This window comes from Thermobia domestica, chromosome 2 (assembly GCF_964235325.1).
Source record: "Thermobia domestica chromosome 2, izTheDome1.hap1.1, whole genome shotgun sequence".
Lineage (NCBI taxonomy): Eukaryota > Metazoa > Arthropoda > Insecta > Zygentoma > Lepismatidae > Thermobia > Thermobia domestica.
Genome location: NC_137455.1, coordinates 127,379,828 through 127,397,607, shown reverse-complemented (window position 1 = coordinate 127,397,607; position 17,780 = coordinate 127,379,828). Strand labels below are relative to the sequence as shown.

Here is a 17,780-nt window from a genome sequence, read left to right as displayed (position 1 = left end):
GCAGCAACACATTTTTTTGGCTTTGTACATTGTAGCTGCCCCCCCTCAAAAACGACGGACCCCCCTACACAAACCTGCTGGCTACACCCTGCCCATTTGATACGAGCTGCGATCGAACCAGATACCTCACGATCCAGAGATGAACCTTCTACTACTGAGCCATCACAATCTAAATAAAAATTTGATATAATCAGTGAAAGTTGGATTATCCTTCCTTGTCTAATATTAAAATCCTATTCCTTGTCCAAACATACCTACATGTATTTCTTTAGCGTCTTTTCTTTATTCTTTTTCTCAACAATATAACATTGGTAGTACCCGCCCTTAAAACTTTGCTTTCGATCGATCCATTCTGCAACTGCTTTCCTCAGCTTATATGCGTAAATTCATGCACAATGCATGAACTGCATGACGCGCATAAACTCACATCGTTAGTTTACGCGCGTAAACATACGGTAGTGTATAGCTGAGCTTATGTTGCAGACCGACATTAAACAGGTGTTTGCTTCAGGAATAAAATATAAGAAATGTATTCCAAGTCCAGATTATAACGACCTGCAAGATTTTAACCGCTATGCAAACGAAAATGAAGGAAAAGTGCATTCTGTACTATCTGAAGTGTATTATATTTATCCACTCGACGAATTTTGACATCTGACCTGTGATCTCATTGTCGAAACATCTTTGGGAATGGAAATCCCATTTTTTCATACTTATTATCAGTGGTGTTTGAGGCTGGCATTTGTTTTTGTTTTGCAAATTCCATGGCCATTTTCTTTTTCTAATAGATCATAGAGTAAGGAAACTTCTTGACCCTACAAGGTAAGAAATTTATATATAGCAACTACTGTGAAGCTTACGTTCATAGAAAAGTCGAGCGAAATATGTATTATTTTAATTGTAGGTTCTTTAAATCTCAACAAACAAGAGTAGCTCTTAATAGTGTTAAATACATGTAACATAATTTTTTCTTAGCTTATTAATTTATATTACGAAACATTTTATTTATTCTTAAAAAAAAACGACAGTTTTAGCAAGTTAATTTTACTGAATTCTTCTTGAGATCTTTAAATGTATTTTACGCGAAATTTAATTACTGTAATGTATGTAATTTTAATATTTATTTTTAAAAAAACTGAAGCAATATTATATTTATATTTTAGAAAATTTGAAAGCAAGGGACACTTAAATAGACCAGAAGGAGAAATATACAGGGTGTCCAATATACAATGCAACCCGGAGTTCGGGATAGAACTTTTGAACCTGAAGTAATACACGAATAATGGTTATACCAAAGTGAAGCTTTGTTCATGCATATATTTTTAAACTAGGAAGCAACGATTGAAGTACACTAGAAACCACACAGTGTTGCCAGATGTAACCAAAGGTGTATTTTTTTTTTTTTTTTTTTTGCAAAACATGTAAATTGACACATAACTCATATGTTTGGATGTTCTTCGTTAATTTTCAGTTTGTTTAGTTGGAGTAGCTTGGAAAGTATGGAGCAGAAAAAAGAATTTTTCATTTCCACCGATAACTAATCGGATGAGGCCTCTGTAAGGGGTAACTAGGGAAATCGTAGTTTTCATAAATTAACACTCTGAATTGGCAACTTTACTGATATTTCAGTGCATCAAAAGGTGTGTTAAGGATCTAATTACATTATGCAATTCCTGAAAACAATGAAAAACAAACTTTGAAATTATAATGAAATTTGTTTTTACTTATATGCATCCGGCAACACTGCTATTCATTTCTATGGGGCTATTTAAAGCAAGAGGCATACAAGAACAAATCTCGAACTATTCAAGACCTGGAAACGAACATTCGCGGTGCCATTGAGAACATTAACACTTCTAATCTTCGTAAAGTTGTTGCCAACCTGGTGAAACGTGTGAACCAGTGTTTGAATCAAAACAGAGGACACTCCCAGCATCCGCTGTAGAGCTGGTAACTCATTTCTGATAGTAGCAGTGTTACCGGGTGCATGTAAGTAAACGTTTTATCATGATAATTTCAAAGTTTGTTTTTCATTGTTTTCAGGAATTGAATAACGTAGACAGATCCTTAACACACCTTTTGATGCATTGAAGCATCAGCAGTTGCCAATTCAGTGTGTTAATTTATGAAAAATACGATTTCCCTAGTAACCCCTTACAGGGGCCTCATCCGATTAGTTATCGGTGGAAATGAAAAATTCTTTTTTCTGCTCCATACTTTCCAAGCTACTCCAACTAAACAAACTGAAAATTAACGACAGAACATCCATACGTATAAGTTATGATTCAATTAACATATTTTGCAAAAAAAATTATTTACACCTTCGGTTACATGTAGCAACACTGTGTGGTTCCTAGTGTACTTCAATCTATGCTTCCTAGCTTAAAAGTATATACATGAACAAGGCTTCATTTTGGTATAACCATTATTCCTGTATCACTTCAGGTTCAAAAGTTCTACTATCCCAAACTCCGCGTTGCATTGTATATTGGATACCCTGTATATACATACATACATACATACATACATACATACATACATACATACATACATACATACATACACACTTCCTTCCTTTAAAGTCTTTTTATTTTATTTTTTATTTTTTTTTTTTTCGAAATCTACTCTGAAATGATAGCATTCAGTTTGCCACTACTCGATTTTGGTGTTGTTTGTCACAATATTTTCATACGGATTTATCAGATCATATTACAGTGAAGTTTAGCACATACCTAACGAAACAGCTAAGGGTTACCAGGCATTTATATTCATATTGATTTAATGTGATTAAGTGGTATGTATTCTCGTCTTCCGGACAAATGAGGTATCGTATACTAATTGCTTAAAAAAAAAAAAAAAAAAAAAAACGCAAAACATCCTAAATTTTACGATAGCTTCGTCAATTGACATAATTGTTTAAATAGTAAGGTAGTTAGGGATCTCTTGCCTGTCAGATGTCAATTAACAGATTAATAATTTTTTTCTACAACAAGCAAGACTTTATTTTACATGAATTAAAGACCAAATACAAATTCAATTTATGCTCTTTCGCAGGAGACCAATTCGACAAGCTTGGAGCCTTATATAAATGACAGCGTTTTGGTACTAATGAAAAATACAACTTACGGTATAAATGTTAATTTTCGACCCATGTTGTGTAGATGCTGGTCGATTACTCGAAGAGATGCTGGTTGGTTGCTCAGATGATCCTTGGTCCTCTCCCTTACCTTTTTATATTGTATAAATTTCGTCAGTCAGACCCTGAGGTTCTCCATAACAGCCTTGTTTGTTCACTTAATTACTTTTTACGCTACGTGACTGCCGGAGAACCTCATTAGTCCACGATAAGTGTGACTGTTTATTCAAAAATTCTTTTGTAACCTAATTTAAGTACACATACATTTTTTACATATAATTACTAGAAAACAATGCTAGTTATTTCACTAAACTTTTTTGATATATTCCTTTTTGCAATATGTTGAGCTAACTTTTTTTTTCAACTCATGTCATAGTTTCAATACAGTCCCCCACTGATGAGGAACTGTTCCTGAACATCACCGTAGTGTGTGTCACTTCTTTTTTTTTTTTTTTTTTTTTTTCAACTACAGTTGTGTAATGAAACTATGACATGAGTTGAGGAAAAAAAAAAGGAGTGACACACACTACGGTGATGTTCAGAAACAGTTCCTCATCAGTGGGGGACTGTAATGGAACTATGACATGAGTTGAGAAAAAAAAAGCTCAACATATTGCAAAAAGGAATATATCAAAAAAGTTTAGTGAAATAACTAGCATTGTTTTCTAGTAATTATATGTAAAAAAAAATGTGTATGTGTACTTAAATTAGGTTACAAAAGAATTTTGGATAAACAGTCACACTTATCGTGGACTAATGAGGTTCTCCGGCAGTCACGCAGCGTAAAAGGTAATTAAGTGAACAAACAAGGCTGTTATGGAGAACCTCAGGGTCTGACTGACGAAATTTATACAATATAAAAAGGTAAGGGAGAGGACCAAGGATCATCTGACAAGGGAACCTTCCGAAAATGATAGTTGCAGTGAAAGATGTGACCTATGCCAATTGAAAGAGCTGTAACAGAGATGTTCATTCCCAAAAAATTAGCTGCCCATAGCAATAGGTTCAAGAAATATAAGGGGTGGAAGTTCGGGAAACAGCAAGGTTGGACAAAGGGGAAAATGTGCAAATTCCGCAAAAAAAAAGGGGAGGCACGGCAAAATACAATGCTGACAAGTGATGTATAGAAAGAGACTTGCCACAATAGGGAACAAATGAAGGCCACCAATGGAGTAAACAGTGTTGCCAACTGCAATGAAAAGTACATGTTTTGCAAAGAGCACTATATGAAGTAAGTGCAATATTCAGTGTCAACCGGTCATGTAGTACATAAGATATGGCGTGTATAATCAGTGGTACAATCTAACAAAAGAAAATAGAAAAAACAGAAGTACGAAAAATACGGAAAAAACGAAGTTGGCCATAATGCGCCACATTTGATCACGAGCTGTGCATATTAAAATGAACAAAACAAGAAAGCACCAACTATGCAGGAAACCGACGTACCTAGAGTCGAAAAGAAAAACGAGTTCCAAAGTTGGCAACACTGGCCATGAACATCAAGACAAGTCTAATATAGTTAGGCCACTCGCTTCACAAAAAGAAAATTCCGGCAACAGGCATCACTCGGAATGCATTAATGCTAGAGTGATTGAGGCAATGTCAAGTCGGGGAACATGAAATGGTTGGGTTGAGCCAACAACCGATAATGGAAGTAATGAACATTATTCCATGGTTGGGTCGTATGTGGGAATATACAGGGTGCCCCACCAAACTTTGTGACCTGAAAGATTTGCGAAACGAACAAAAATGTGACGGATCCAGTTATGCAGGAATGCACCAATGTCAGGGGATGATAAAAGTCTGTGAGAAACAAGTGCCCCCAGAATCCCCATCATAGGGCCCCAGAAGCCAACTTCAAACTTTCAAATGGCAACAGGGACTGAGTGGTACCTCTTTCGATAGATCATGGAATGTGCAACAACACCTATAGGAAACAATTAGTATATGAAGCATGGTTTTCAAAATGGCCGCCACAAATATATGTTGTGTCTTCACATGGCATCGAACATTGTGATCTCAAATTGCTGCGAAGCGAAAAGAGATGTTGCAAATCCAATTGCACAGGAATGTACTCATGTCGAGGGCCAAGAAAACTTTGTAAGAAGCAAGTCTCACAGGGCCCCCATCATAAGGCTCGAGGGGTCAACCGCAACATTTCAAATAGGAACAAAAGGCGGATGATATTTCTCTGGATAGATACAACACCGCATATAAGAAACATTTGCTATATGAAGCACAGGTTTCAAAATGGCCGCAAAAGATGCACGTTGTTCTTGTCACCGAGCAGATACTTTTGGTGGCCATTTTGAAATTCCATATAGTAAATATTTCTGATACGCGTTGTTGCATATTACAAGATTTATCGAAAGAAATATAACTCGACCGATAGTGCTATTTGAAATTTTGAAGTTGGCCCCTGGGACCCTATGATGGGGGACTTGGGGGCATTTGCGTCTCACAGAAGTTTGTCGCCCGCTGACATGGATTCCTGCACAACTGGATGTGTCACATTTTTTTCGCTTTGTAACTATTTCAGTCGCAGAGTTAGGTGGGACACTCTGGATATATCATATAGGCGGTGATAGTACTGCACAAAGCAACACACAGCAGATCAAGCCTTTGATTATGTTTGCTTTCTACAGGTGTGGATATGTGATAGAAAGACCACCAAAGGTTCCGACACCTCTAGAGTACTTTTTTCCATAAGTAGAAGCTTTGTATTGTATATACTTAAACACAAACAAACTATTTGCTGAGGCCAAAGTGAAGCCAAAGTGTTAGTTGGCGAAACTGTAACACGTATGTAGTTTTTTTATGTGAATATATTATTTTGCTCAGCAAATAGTTTGTTTGGGCTCTAGAGTACTGTTTCGAGACATTCACAGGCGATCATTGTACCATGTGTGACAGATTGGCAGTATTCCGCTGTGCTCACTGCAAATGTATCTTCTGTTTGGACCATTGTCTCATCGAACAATTGCACGTACAATGTTGACGAGCATGCACAAATGATGCGAAGGCCAATGCCTGTTGCCGGAATTTTCTTTTTGTGAAGTGAGTGGCCTAACTATATTAGAATTGTCTGGATTTCCATGGCCAGTGCTGCCAACTTTGGAACTCGTTTTTCTTTTCGACTCTAGGTACGTCGGTTTCCTGCATAGTTGTTGCTTTCTTGTTTTGTTCATTCTAATATGCACAACTCGTGATCAAATGTAGCGCATCATGGCCAACTTCGTCTTTTCCGTATTTTTCGTACTTCTGTTTTTTTCTATTCTCTTTTGTTAGATTGTACCACTGATTATACACGTCATATCTTTTGTTCTACATGACAGATTGACACTGAATATTGCACTCACTTCATATAGTGCTCTTTGCAAAACATGTACTTTTCATTGCAGTTGGCAACACTGTTTACCCCACTGGTGGCCTTCATTTGTTCCCTATTGTGGCAAGTCTCTTTCTATATATCACTTGTCAGCATTGTATTTTGCTGTGCCCCCCCTTTTTTGCGGAATTTGCACATTTTCCCCTTTGTCCAACCTTGCTGTTTCCCGAACTTCCACCCCTTATATTTCTTGAACCTATTGCTATGGGCAGCTAATGTTTTGAGAATGAACATCTCTGTTACAGCTCTTTCAATTGGCATAGGTCACATCGTTCACTGCAACTATCATTTTCGGAAGGTTCCCTTGTGAGCAACCAACCAGCATCTCGTCGAGTAATCGACCAGCATCTACACAACATGGGTCGAAAATTAACATTTATACCGTAAGTTGTATTTGTCATTTGTACCAACTCGCTGTCATTTATATAAGGCTCCAAGCTTGTCGGATTGGTCTCCTGCAAAAGAGCATAATCTGAATTTATATTTTGGTCTTTAATTCATGTAAAATAAAGTCTTGCTTGTTATAGAAGGAAATTATTAATCTGTTAATTGACATCTGACAGGCAAGAGATTCCAAACTACCTCAATATTTTAACATAATTGTATTTCCTGTTTTAACGCAGTTCGTAAAATTACCTCATTTTATATAATGTAGCTACTATTTTTTCCGTTATGTTATGCGATTTAAAAACTGGCATTTATATACTTAAAGAAATGTAAAGATCAATCGAAAACTAGAACCACATTATGCTTATCATTATCATTATCATTATGCTTATCATATATAACTTCTTGACTCAAAGTGATATTATGATGTAAGTTTCATATTCACAAACATCTTGCTTGACCTTTCATTAACTTGTAATTTTCTTTGATAGGTGTTGTTTTAACAAATTACAGGCTATAATCAACGCACAATTTCAAAAATTCAGTTTTAATACTCTTAAATTTGACTTAAATTAAGAAATGTTCATATTTATTGTATTGTAACAGGACAATATGCCTTCAAACAGCAAACACATAATTAAAAGTAGAGGCTGCTCCGGAGGGAAGTCACCGTTAAAAAATTAGTTTTCTTTCTTCAAGTGAGAGAGAAAACATAACCTAATGGACTTACAAGACGTGGGACTCGATTAGAAACACTATTTTACGGGCCCCAGGTTTCCAACTAACTTGCAAGGGCTTGGAGTAATATAACTTTAAGCCACATTTATACGTATTGTGCAACGAAATTTATCGCTGCACTACAATACAAATTAATGAAGGCAAGAACACCATTTACGATATTTACTGCCATCTAATCTCAATTTTTGCAAATTTGTCAACAGCAACGAGTAGATTTTGTTTTTACAAATGCGGCTTAGCACTATATTGCCCCAAGCCAATTATTTATCTATCTATCTATCTATCTATCTATCTATCTATATATATATATATATATATATATATATATATATATATATATATATATATATATATGTGTGTGTGTGTGTGTGTGTGTGTAGGGTGCAAATTACCGGGAGAGATGAGGGGGAATTTCCCCCTCAATCACATTTTCTTCCCCCCCAAAGAAGTCAGCTGAAGTATATCCACCGGGGATGCTCGCTTCCCCCCCAAACTATGCTCAGTATAACTCCAAATTTCTTCGGAATGATCGATGCAAACTATTCAGTTTTGGTCATTTCTACTTAAACCTGATTGTCCACTATTTTCAACGTTGTTTAGTTGAACTATATTATTATGACTATGGTTGTTACTTGCAACTGTACCTTCGTACCCTTCAGTTCGTCATCGTTCGTGAATTTGAATGTACTAATTGCGTATAACAAAGCCACATATGGATTTATAAATGTTCTTAGCGGTTGATCAAGAAGAAGTAAACAAATAGATTCTTCCACCATACTTGGCGAAGTTCGGACATGCTATATTCATCCTCTACATTTGTATCGATTATCATCTTATTTTAATTTTTGTTATAACATGTTATTTCATTTTCCAGTGTACTCTTTGTTAGTACATGCTCTTCATTCCCTAGTAGTTTGTGTGTATGCAACTCAAAAGTTGCAATTAATTTGTGATAGCAATTTGTGATAGCATAGCAATTACTGCCTTTACAGCTTACGGAAATGAACTTTTGAAACTGTACTCAAAATCTGAGTACATCATTCGTCGTTATAGGTATTCTCTCGTAAGTATATGTTAACGTACACGCTGGGGATTCGCTCCTAGTGAGCAGACATGTTAGTGAAGGTGATTTTTAGGTGAATAAGCGCATAATTGAAGATTTGTTTCAGCATTTGTTAATACGACTTGTTCTCCGTGTCATTGTCCGTGTCTGTATCATAGGTGTCCAAACTCGCGAGCCGACGCTCGTGAGCTCGGCACTCACGCTCAACCGGGCTCGGGCTCAATAATTGAGCGCGAGCACGAGTGAGCGCGAGCCCACTTGAGATTAGTGAGCGCGAGCCCCAGTGAGCGCGAACCCAATCGAGAGAAGTAAGTGCGAGCCCGAGTGAGCGCGAGCCCAGTTGAGGGAAGTGATCGCGAGCGCGAGTGAGCGCGAGCCCAATTAAGAGAAATGATCGCGAGTGCGAATGAGCGCGAGCCCAGTTGGGAGAAGTGATCGCGAGCGCGAGTGAGCGCGAGCCCAATTAAGAGAAATGAGCGCGAGTGCGAATGAGCGCGAGCCCAGTTGGGAGAAGTGATCGCGAGCCCGAGTGAGCGCGAGCCCAGTTGGAAGAAGTGTTCGCCAGCTCAAGTGAGCGCGAGCCCAGTTAGGAGAAGTGAGCGCGAGCCCGAGTGAGTGCGAGCCCAGTCCAGAGAGATGAGCGCGAGCCCGAGTGAGTGCGAGCCCAGTCCAGAGAGATGAGCGCGAGCCCGAGTGAGTGCGAGCCCAGTTAGGAGAAGTGAGCGCGAGCGCGAGTGAGCGCGAGCCCAGTCCAGAGAGATGAGCGCGAGCCCGAGTGAGTGCGAGCCCAGTTAGGAGAAATGAGCGCGAGCGCGAGTGAGCGCGAGCCCAGTCCAGAGAGATGAGCGCGAGCCCGAGTGAGTGCGAGCTCAGTTGAGAGAAGTGAGCGCGAGCGCGAGCGAGCCCAATGGAAAATGGCCATCTATGGGAAGAAGTATGTTCTCTCTTCGAGTGTAATACATGCAAACATGCAAAATATATGCCGAAGACAACTTTAAAAATTCTAGACCATTCTTCATGATATTTGTAATCCCGAAGATCTTTCACTTGTAATTTTATGTTTGATCTTTCCTTTAAAAATATATGTATCTGTGTTGGTCAAATAGAATATATTTAATGAGGTCAAACATATATATCTTTCGTCATCATTACAGCTTTGGTCATTGATCTTTGTAAAACAAAATGTTTCTTAAGCTTGTACAATACGTTTGCACCCTAAACTACAGATTACCAACAAGTTTCAGATTACAAATATAAATATATTTTATTGAAATAAAATGTGCCAATCGTAAATACATTTATCACTATTAAAAAAATATTTGTTTCGTTGGTTGTGGAAATTTCCCAAGAATAAACAGGATAATTGTTTCTGTTGTTTCGCTTGCACCAATATCAACATTACGACACATCTTTCTGCAAAAGGTCATTGAATATTCACAAATATGTTTTCTTGAACATCTTTAGGACAAGTGGACAAGCCATTGACCTCTCACATTCATGAGACTGAACTTTGATTGCTGGCCAGGTAAGTATGACAAATGTTTCTCTGTAAATTCTTCTTCTTTCTCAAATCACCTCTGCCAGTGAACATAGGCACAGTTTGTTAATGGTTATTTCTGATTACCGTTCTTGCAATGGCTTTGTATTTATCATGAACTTAAATAATATGTTCTCAGTAATGAAAATTTTGAAATTATATTACTCTTGTGAGCGAGAAAAATTTTCATGTGAAAACAATGATGTTTATTACATTACGAAAGTGATCAATAGGGTTAGCCAGTATTTTGGAACAAGTAGTACACACACAACGATGCCTCACGTTATTTCAAAATTTCTACTTGCTTCGTTATATAATCTTTTTCAGGATCATATCACTGTGCACTCATTTCTGTTTTCGTAATAAGAATTTAGAAATAACACAGTTCATAACTGTGAACAAATCATTTAGCGCACAGCTTCAGGTTTACGTAAGTTTGCACATGGTGCCAAAGATGTTAGTCAGCATACCGGATTTTCTACAAAATATCATATAGGGGAGACCGGGGCTGGTTGAAGAACTTTTCCTTCTTTATTTTTTTATGAGCAGATGGTGCAGTGTATTGCAATGTAATGGATGTGTACGGACAGACCAATGTTTCTAATAATAAATTCAATTTTTGTTTTTGTTTTGTTGCTTACAGTTTTCTTAAATATTTTTTTCTTTCTTTTAAAATGGAGTATGCCAACCGACCCCGACGACAAATAAAATCTTAAACTTCTCATCCTGCTGCTCTGCTATTTATGCTAATAACTCGGCTTGCCTATATGACCAGCACAAATGCCTTCGAGGCAGGAGACCTGAATACGATTTCTGGTTGAAGCTAATATGATCCGGATTCCACATGGAGCTATTATAATTCCACATCTTATATTATATAGACTAGGTGCTGAAAAGGAATGTAGAACTCCAAATTCTTTAGACTAAGGAAATACTGAGTATCACAAATGAATTATTATAATATACTCTAATTGTTGCAGTAACTGAAAAATTTATCAACATTGTTTTTAATTATCATCACAGGTGTGAATCAGACTATGGGCCATAACAAGCCATCCTAATTTTCGTACTTACATGATCCTGAAAATCAGTATCACTTTTAATCTTACTTAATAATTCTGACTCCAAAATCTCCTCTTCCTCATGCCTTTGACCAAAACGAGACTTTTTTTGTATGAATTATGATAACCATTCCTTTTTCACTAATACTCATATTATTATTATTATTATTATTATTATTATTATTATTATTATTATTATTATTATTATTATTATTATTATTATTATTATTATTATTATTATATCTCGGTTAAGACACCAGTTTTAAGTTAATTACCTGACGGCCTTCTCTATCAAATGCAGATTATTGGACAAGTTCTTTATCCAAAGAACTTCCTGTCCATATAACAGGTGTCACAAATTATTATTTTTTTTTAAAAAAAAAGAAAGATGTTATGCGTTTATTTGTTCCAATTGTCTCATAGTGCTTTCAGGAACAATAGCTGTAGCTGAGATCGATCCTATTCTAACTTTTCAACATTACATATTATTATTATTAAAGTTTTTTTTTTTCTTAATGTCAAAATGTCAATAAGTATTTCCAGGTAGAAGGTAAACACAGTTCTTATTGTGTGCACAATATATAATGTGTGTATATATATGACATTGATGAGAACATTTTGCACAAAGCACATGGCTCTAATTATGAAGAAAAAAGATAAAATAATGTTATATGTTGAGAGAAACAAAGGAACAAGAAATGAAACGATGAGAACCAATTACCGGATCAGTATAGCGCTCCTCAATCTTCGCGGCGTTAGTCATCTTACTTCTCACATCTCAACACGAGAGACGTTCCCAGCTTTTATCCCAGCATCTTGACCCCAATTAAAGGAAACATTTTACGATTTCTAATACGTGCAAGAGTTTTGACTGACAGCTTTCACAGAAGAAGTTATCATTAGGTACTCAGAGTGAGCCAGCTATACACAATTTAATACGAATGCTAAGATGTGGATTACTGGAAATCTAGTAGTTAAATCACACAGTACTGAAATTATCCATAATCTTTCCTGAACTAATACAGTGATTGCGGAGATTGTAATATCGTAAATTAGTTTCAAAGTGCACATTATATTTCACGAATAGATTGGTTTATACGCAGATATATACATATGTGAGATAATTTATCTTTTGGAATCAAGAGTAGATCTGAATATTGATAGTTGATTCTGCAAAATAAACACGACGAAGTAGGCCTATTAACGTATTGAAATAAGTTGTATATATTATTCATGCTTTCATATGTTCATACTCCCAGAAAAAAGACTGTTTTACGAAATTATACATCAGTAATTTATTAAACGTGATTTACTCAGTTATTTATTTATTACTATTATTATTAATCTAAGAGTATACCGGCACTAGTTTGCAAGCAGATGACTGCATTAAAGGTAATCCAGTACCGTGCTGTGAGGGGGGTGAGAGGCGACGGCCCCGGGAGCTAAAGTAAGGGGGCGGAAAATTCGGGAGAGAAAAAATGAAAAAAAGAGAGAAGAAATAGTATGGGGCGCCGTCACATACTCTCGCCCCGGGCGCTGCAATACAATCCGAACAGCTACAGTTGAATTACATATATATATAGGGTCGGATCCAGGATTTCATGAGGAGGGAGGCACCAATAACTATCAAAATACCAATCACACTGAAACTCTTCAAAATGACATGTGACAATTTTTTACCTATAACAACGCAGATGCATAGAATGGAGTTTTATACAGGATGTTAATGAACTATACCGACAAACTGTAAGATGTGATTTCTCACATCAAAATAAGAGAAAAGTTCATACGGACGTATGGTGAAAAGTGCATAGTTTCAGAGCTACGCTGTCCAAAATCGTGAAAGAGCTAAATTTCAATAGGTCCTATTTTGAATTCCAGAAACTGTGGATGGTGGTCCTTATCAGCGTAAAGAAAGCCACTCATACACAATCCAAAAGGCATATTTCGTCAATTTTCAATAGGTATACAGGGTATTCCCTACAGGGTAATACTCAGATATGCTCTCAATAGAGTCTTCAGATATATCCTGATTTCAAGGAGGGTCCAAAGTAGGCAGGAGGTAAGCCTTGACAACAATGGATATTCAATGCTTCGGAGGGAAGTCAGAAGTGTTAGGAACGGGCAGCTCCATGATTTTTGTGTTTGGAATAATGTGTGATGCGATGTATTTCGTCACGATATATTTCACGTTTTCTTCACTTATAAGTGTGAAAGAAAGCATTGCAGCATGCGTTTTCCCGATTACCAGAAACCGTGCTGCTGACGATCCTTAACACTTCGGACATCACGCCAGAGGATTCTGTGTTTACTGCTATCAAAGCTTATCATTTTTCCTTCTTTTCGCCAATCATAAAGTCAGAGTATATCTCAAAATTCGGTTGATGGCATGTCTCGGAATTTCACAGTGTATGGAATACTCTGTACATCCACTGAAAATTAATGAAATATGCATTTTTGGATTGCGTATGCGTGACTTTCTTTACTCTGATAAGGACCACCACCCACAGTTTCTGGAATTTGAAATAGGGCCTGTTGAAATTTAGCTTTTTCGTGATTTTGGACAGTCCTAGCTCTGAAACTATGCATTTTTCCCCACAGGTCCATACGAACTTTTTCTCTTATTTTGATGTAAGGAATCAACTCTTACAGTTTGTCGGCATAGTTCATTAGCACCCTGTATATATATATATATATATATATATATATATATATATATATGGAGAGAGAGAGAGAGAGAGAGAGAGAGAGAGAGAGAGAGAGAGGTAGATATAGATATAAAGAGGCTCCCAAGTGGCATACAGGACAAAAGTATTCTCTCCTCCTGCAACTCTCCGCTTCGTTTTAAGCTCCAAACGGAAATATAGATAATGGTAGAAAGTTCCGCTATTTTCACTACTAGCTTCTCATTTTAAATAGTGTTCATTTACAACGAAGGTGAGGTGCACTCCCCTAATCTAATAAATATGGTGTTTCAAAACAACACCGACAACATTGGGGAGGTGATATCCAAATATCCAACTTTCAGAATCCTGCGGTACTTCCGCAACAATTTTTATAGAGGTAGTTGGAGAGTACTTCAAATTACATGCCCATAGCCAAACTCTCTATAAAAATTAATTTGTGGGTACCTTAGGATTCTGAAAAATGTAGTTTCGGATATCGCACATATTAGTTCTTAAGTGAAGTCTTGACCCGACTACGGTAGATCCCACAGTTTTGGAACGATTGGCCTTTAAAGTTCATGTTTTCGGCAGCCTAGAACTCCGCAAGGAAGCATTTGTGCACTCAGGATGGTCTATACATCTTGTCTTATCTCGGTGTCAGGAATAACCTCCCAAACGTTGTCAGTGTTGTTTTGAAACACCCTATATATATATATATATATATATAATTTCTCATCTATATTTTTCTCATTTGACACCTCATGCAAAATATTTAACACTGATGTTTTTGGGTTTCAGTAATATGACATTTAGCGTCTGCCATATTGAATTTAACACCAATTACTTCTGAGATTATGATAAATCTATTGATACTTCAATCATTAAATTTAATGTGATCTTTAGGAATATATGTGGCATAAAGAAATTTACAAATATTATCAGAACCAAATTCATATCTCTATGTGAAAAACACCCTTATTCCAATGTCGTTGCATTCCAATAAAAAGATACCGAGTGTGATATTTTAGCACTGACTTTGATATTTTGAGTCAGAGTAAGATCCTAATCAGGATTTGAATTTAAATTAACCTTTCAATAGAAATGTTTAAATAAATTTCCTCTTCCATCTTTATCAAAATAAATGACCCCAAGTTACGTTCTACAGTCACATACAGTGTAAATGCCAAAATGGATTTAAGAAACAGAACTCCATGGCGTTCTCTCTGACTTGTATATGCGAATCATCGAATAACCTTCTCGTATGTATATGTTACGAGGACAATGTACTTGCTATTGTGAAGTTACAATATAAGTGTCTTTTGCAGCATTAAATTATTTGTTAAGAATGCGTCAACGAAATATTTTAAAGTATTCGTAACACATACAAAAGCTGAACTGACCTTCCTTATTTTTTTCTTGTTAGGGAAAGACACAATATGTTTATTCATACCAGTGTAAAACACAACAATAAAAGGTCATACAGTAACTGAATGAAGTTCGAGATTTATTTTCTAAAAAAAATGGTGTATAAATATTGAAACTTTAAATGTAAAGCTTGACAATATTGATAATGTCAGTAGATTTATTGAAAACTAGAGATGAACAGTAGCAGGTATGTAGCCCAAGGTTAAGGGGGGTCCGGAGGCCCCCGTCGAAACCAGAAATGAAAAAAATAAGGAAGGATGAAACAAAAAGAAACGAGAAAAAAATGAAGAAAGCGTTAAAAATAAAAAGCTACAGCAATCTTTTGGTTACTCTTTCTTGTGAGGAGATTTGTATTACTTGCAATACATGATGGCGAATGAGCGAGATATCCTGGAAAAGTCAAGGAATTTGAAATTTCTAGAAAAGTTACGGAATATTCAGAATTTTTGCTACTAGTCAGGGAAACTTCAAGCTTTCGAAAGCGTAGTGCCGTTCTGTAACAATGTGGACATTTTTTTATAATTTTTCGTCACAGCTTCTCTGCAGTATCGAACATGTTATTTCAGAAATAGTTTTATACTGCTCCTTTAACCTGTCATTAAGAACAGACAGTAATTGACGGAATAGTGAAAACAAAAAGGTTATGTGGAAAGAAAGTTCTGTTATCATTTGATTCAACAGAGAAAGGACCGCAGATATTGTAAAATCCTTTTCAATGCCTTTTTATATTCTTTTAGCTACTCAAAATTTCTTCATAGTTTGTTATTGAAATACTTACTAACATATTCTCATTTTATTCTCCTAACAAACCAATATATGTTGCCAGTAAAGTAGTTTAGATTGATCGACGTCCTGGGCCTTCAGTACTTCATCCCCCCCCCGCGCGCTCATTACGAAATCTTGACTAAACGAGCCAACATATATTCCAGTAAAATAGTTTAGAGTGCTCGAGCCTCTGTGATAACCACAGTATTTCATATCACGGACCCTCTTCCTTTTCGAAATCCTGGCTACATGCCTGTCAGAAGCCGACTCGTACTATTAGCACTATAGTAAAGGTAGAAGTACTCCACTCTGCCCATTTAGAAGATACTAACGCAATGGCGGCTTGAGGGAACTCACATTCGTAAAAATTACCATCCTATCACTAAAAGCTGAGAGGAGTCCTAATAGCTATTTTGTCCTTGAGTCAAAAGAATAATACCATGTTTCAGCCTGACTCTCAAGTTTATTAAAAAAGTTTTCATGATTTGCATGCATGTGTTTCATAGTTTCATCTGAGAGAAATACATGTTATTCGCAAACTCAAAAATGTTCAAATATTAATTAGGAAAACATTCCTGCTCTTGTTTAATTTGATCCGTGAATGCACGCCTAATGACAAAACTCTGGTAAACAATATTTACATTTACCTCGAATATAAATAAGCCTGTAGGTAGACATTAATATAATAATAATATCCATGATATTCATAGATATTAATATGGATAATAATATTCATGGATATTGATAATAGTATTATTAATGGATAATAATAATATTCATGGGTATAACCAGGGGTAAAAGTGAATCTGAAAAGGTAGGGGGACGCATGACATCACGCTCTCCCCCTTGCCTATCTTTGCCCATTGTTTTTTTAGAAAGTGGGGGACGGCTTGCTCCCACGTTCCCCCTCACTTTTACTTCTGAGTATAATAATATCCATGAATAAGGCTGTAGGTAGACATTAATATGCACACCCAGCACATTATTGTTTTATACATAAAGGATAAATATAATAGATATTGGGTGATTGATACATATGTATTCAATTATTAGCGCCTATTCATTCTAGACAGTTAATTCTCCTCAAACGTTATTCGAAAGTTTCAAAATTCGAACACTTTTTAAATGTAAGAAACGAAGTAACTAGTAAGAAGTAATTCTACATAGCAACAATTATCACTATCATTATTACTATCCATAACATAACAGAACGAAAATTACATTATTTTGGCAGGAAATTTTGTTTCCGCATAAACAATCCAATAAATCAATAGTTGATGACACGTGACAATCGATAATTATTTAACAATGAGAAAGAAAATGACAAGAATCAGTATGATAAAAAAAAATGTAAACATGAGTTTTATCCAGTAAATCAAATCACGAAAGATATATTGTACATACACACAACTTGCACACACTTACAAACACGCCTTTCTAACATATATGCCTGGTTGTTTTCCACACGTTATTTTTTTTTATTAAAAAAAAAAAGAAAACTACCGTATATCGATCATATTAAACATTGAGAAATAACATAAAGCTATCATGAAAGTCAATCAAATTCATTAATCTTTTGTGTGTCTAGCGCCGTAATAATTCATTACTCAGTGA

The 17,780-nt window shown here is 36.2% G+C and overlaps 1 long non-coding RNA gene across 1 annotated transcript in view; it reads left to right on the top strand.

Moving 5' to 3' along the window:
- The first annotated feature begins 10,174 nt into the window (after positions 1 to 10,174).
- Positions 10,175 to 17,780, top strand: part of LOC145679732 (uncharacterized) — a 135,299-nt gene continuing 127,693 nt past the window's right edge. The window contains exon 1 of the long non-coding RNA XR_014130513.1: positions 10,175 to 10,237. This is a non-coding gene — a long non-coding RNA (uncharacterized LOC145679732). The remainder of the gene's footprint in view (positions 10,238 to 17,780) is intronic.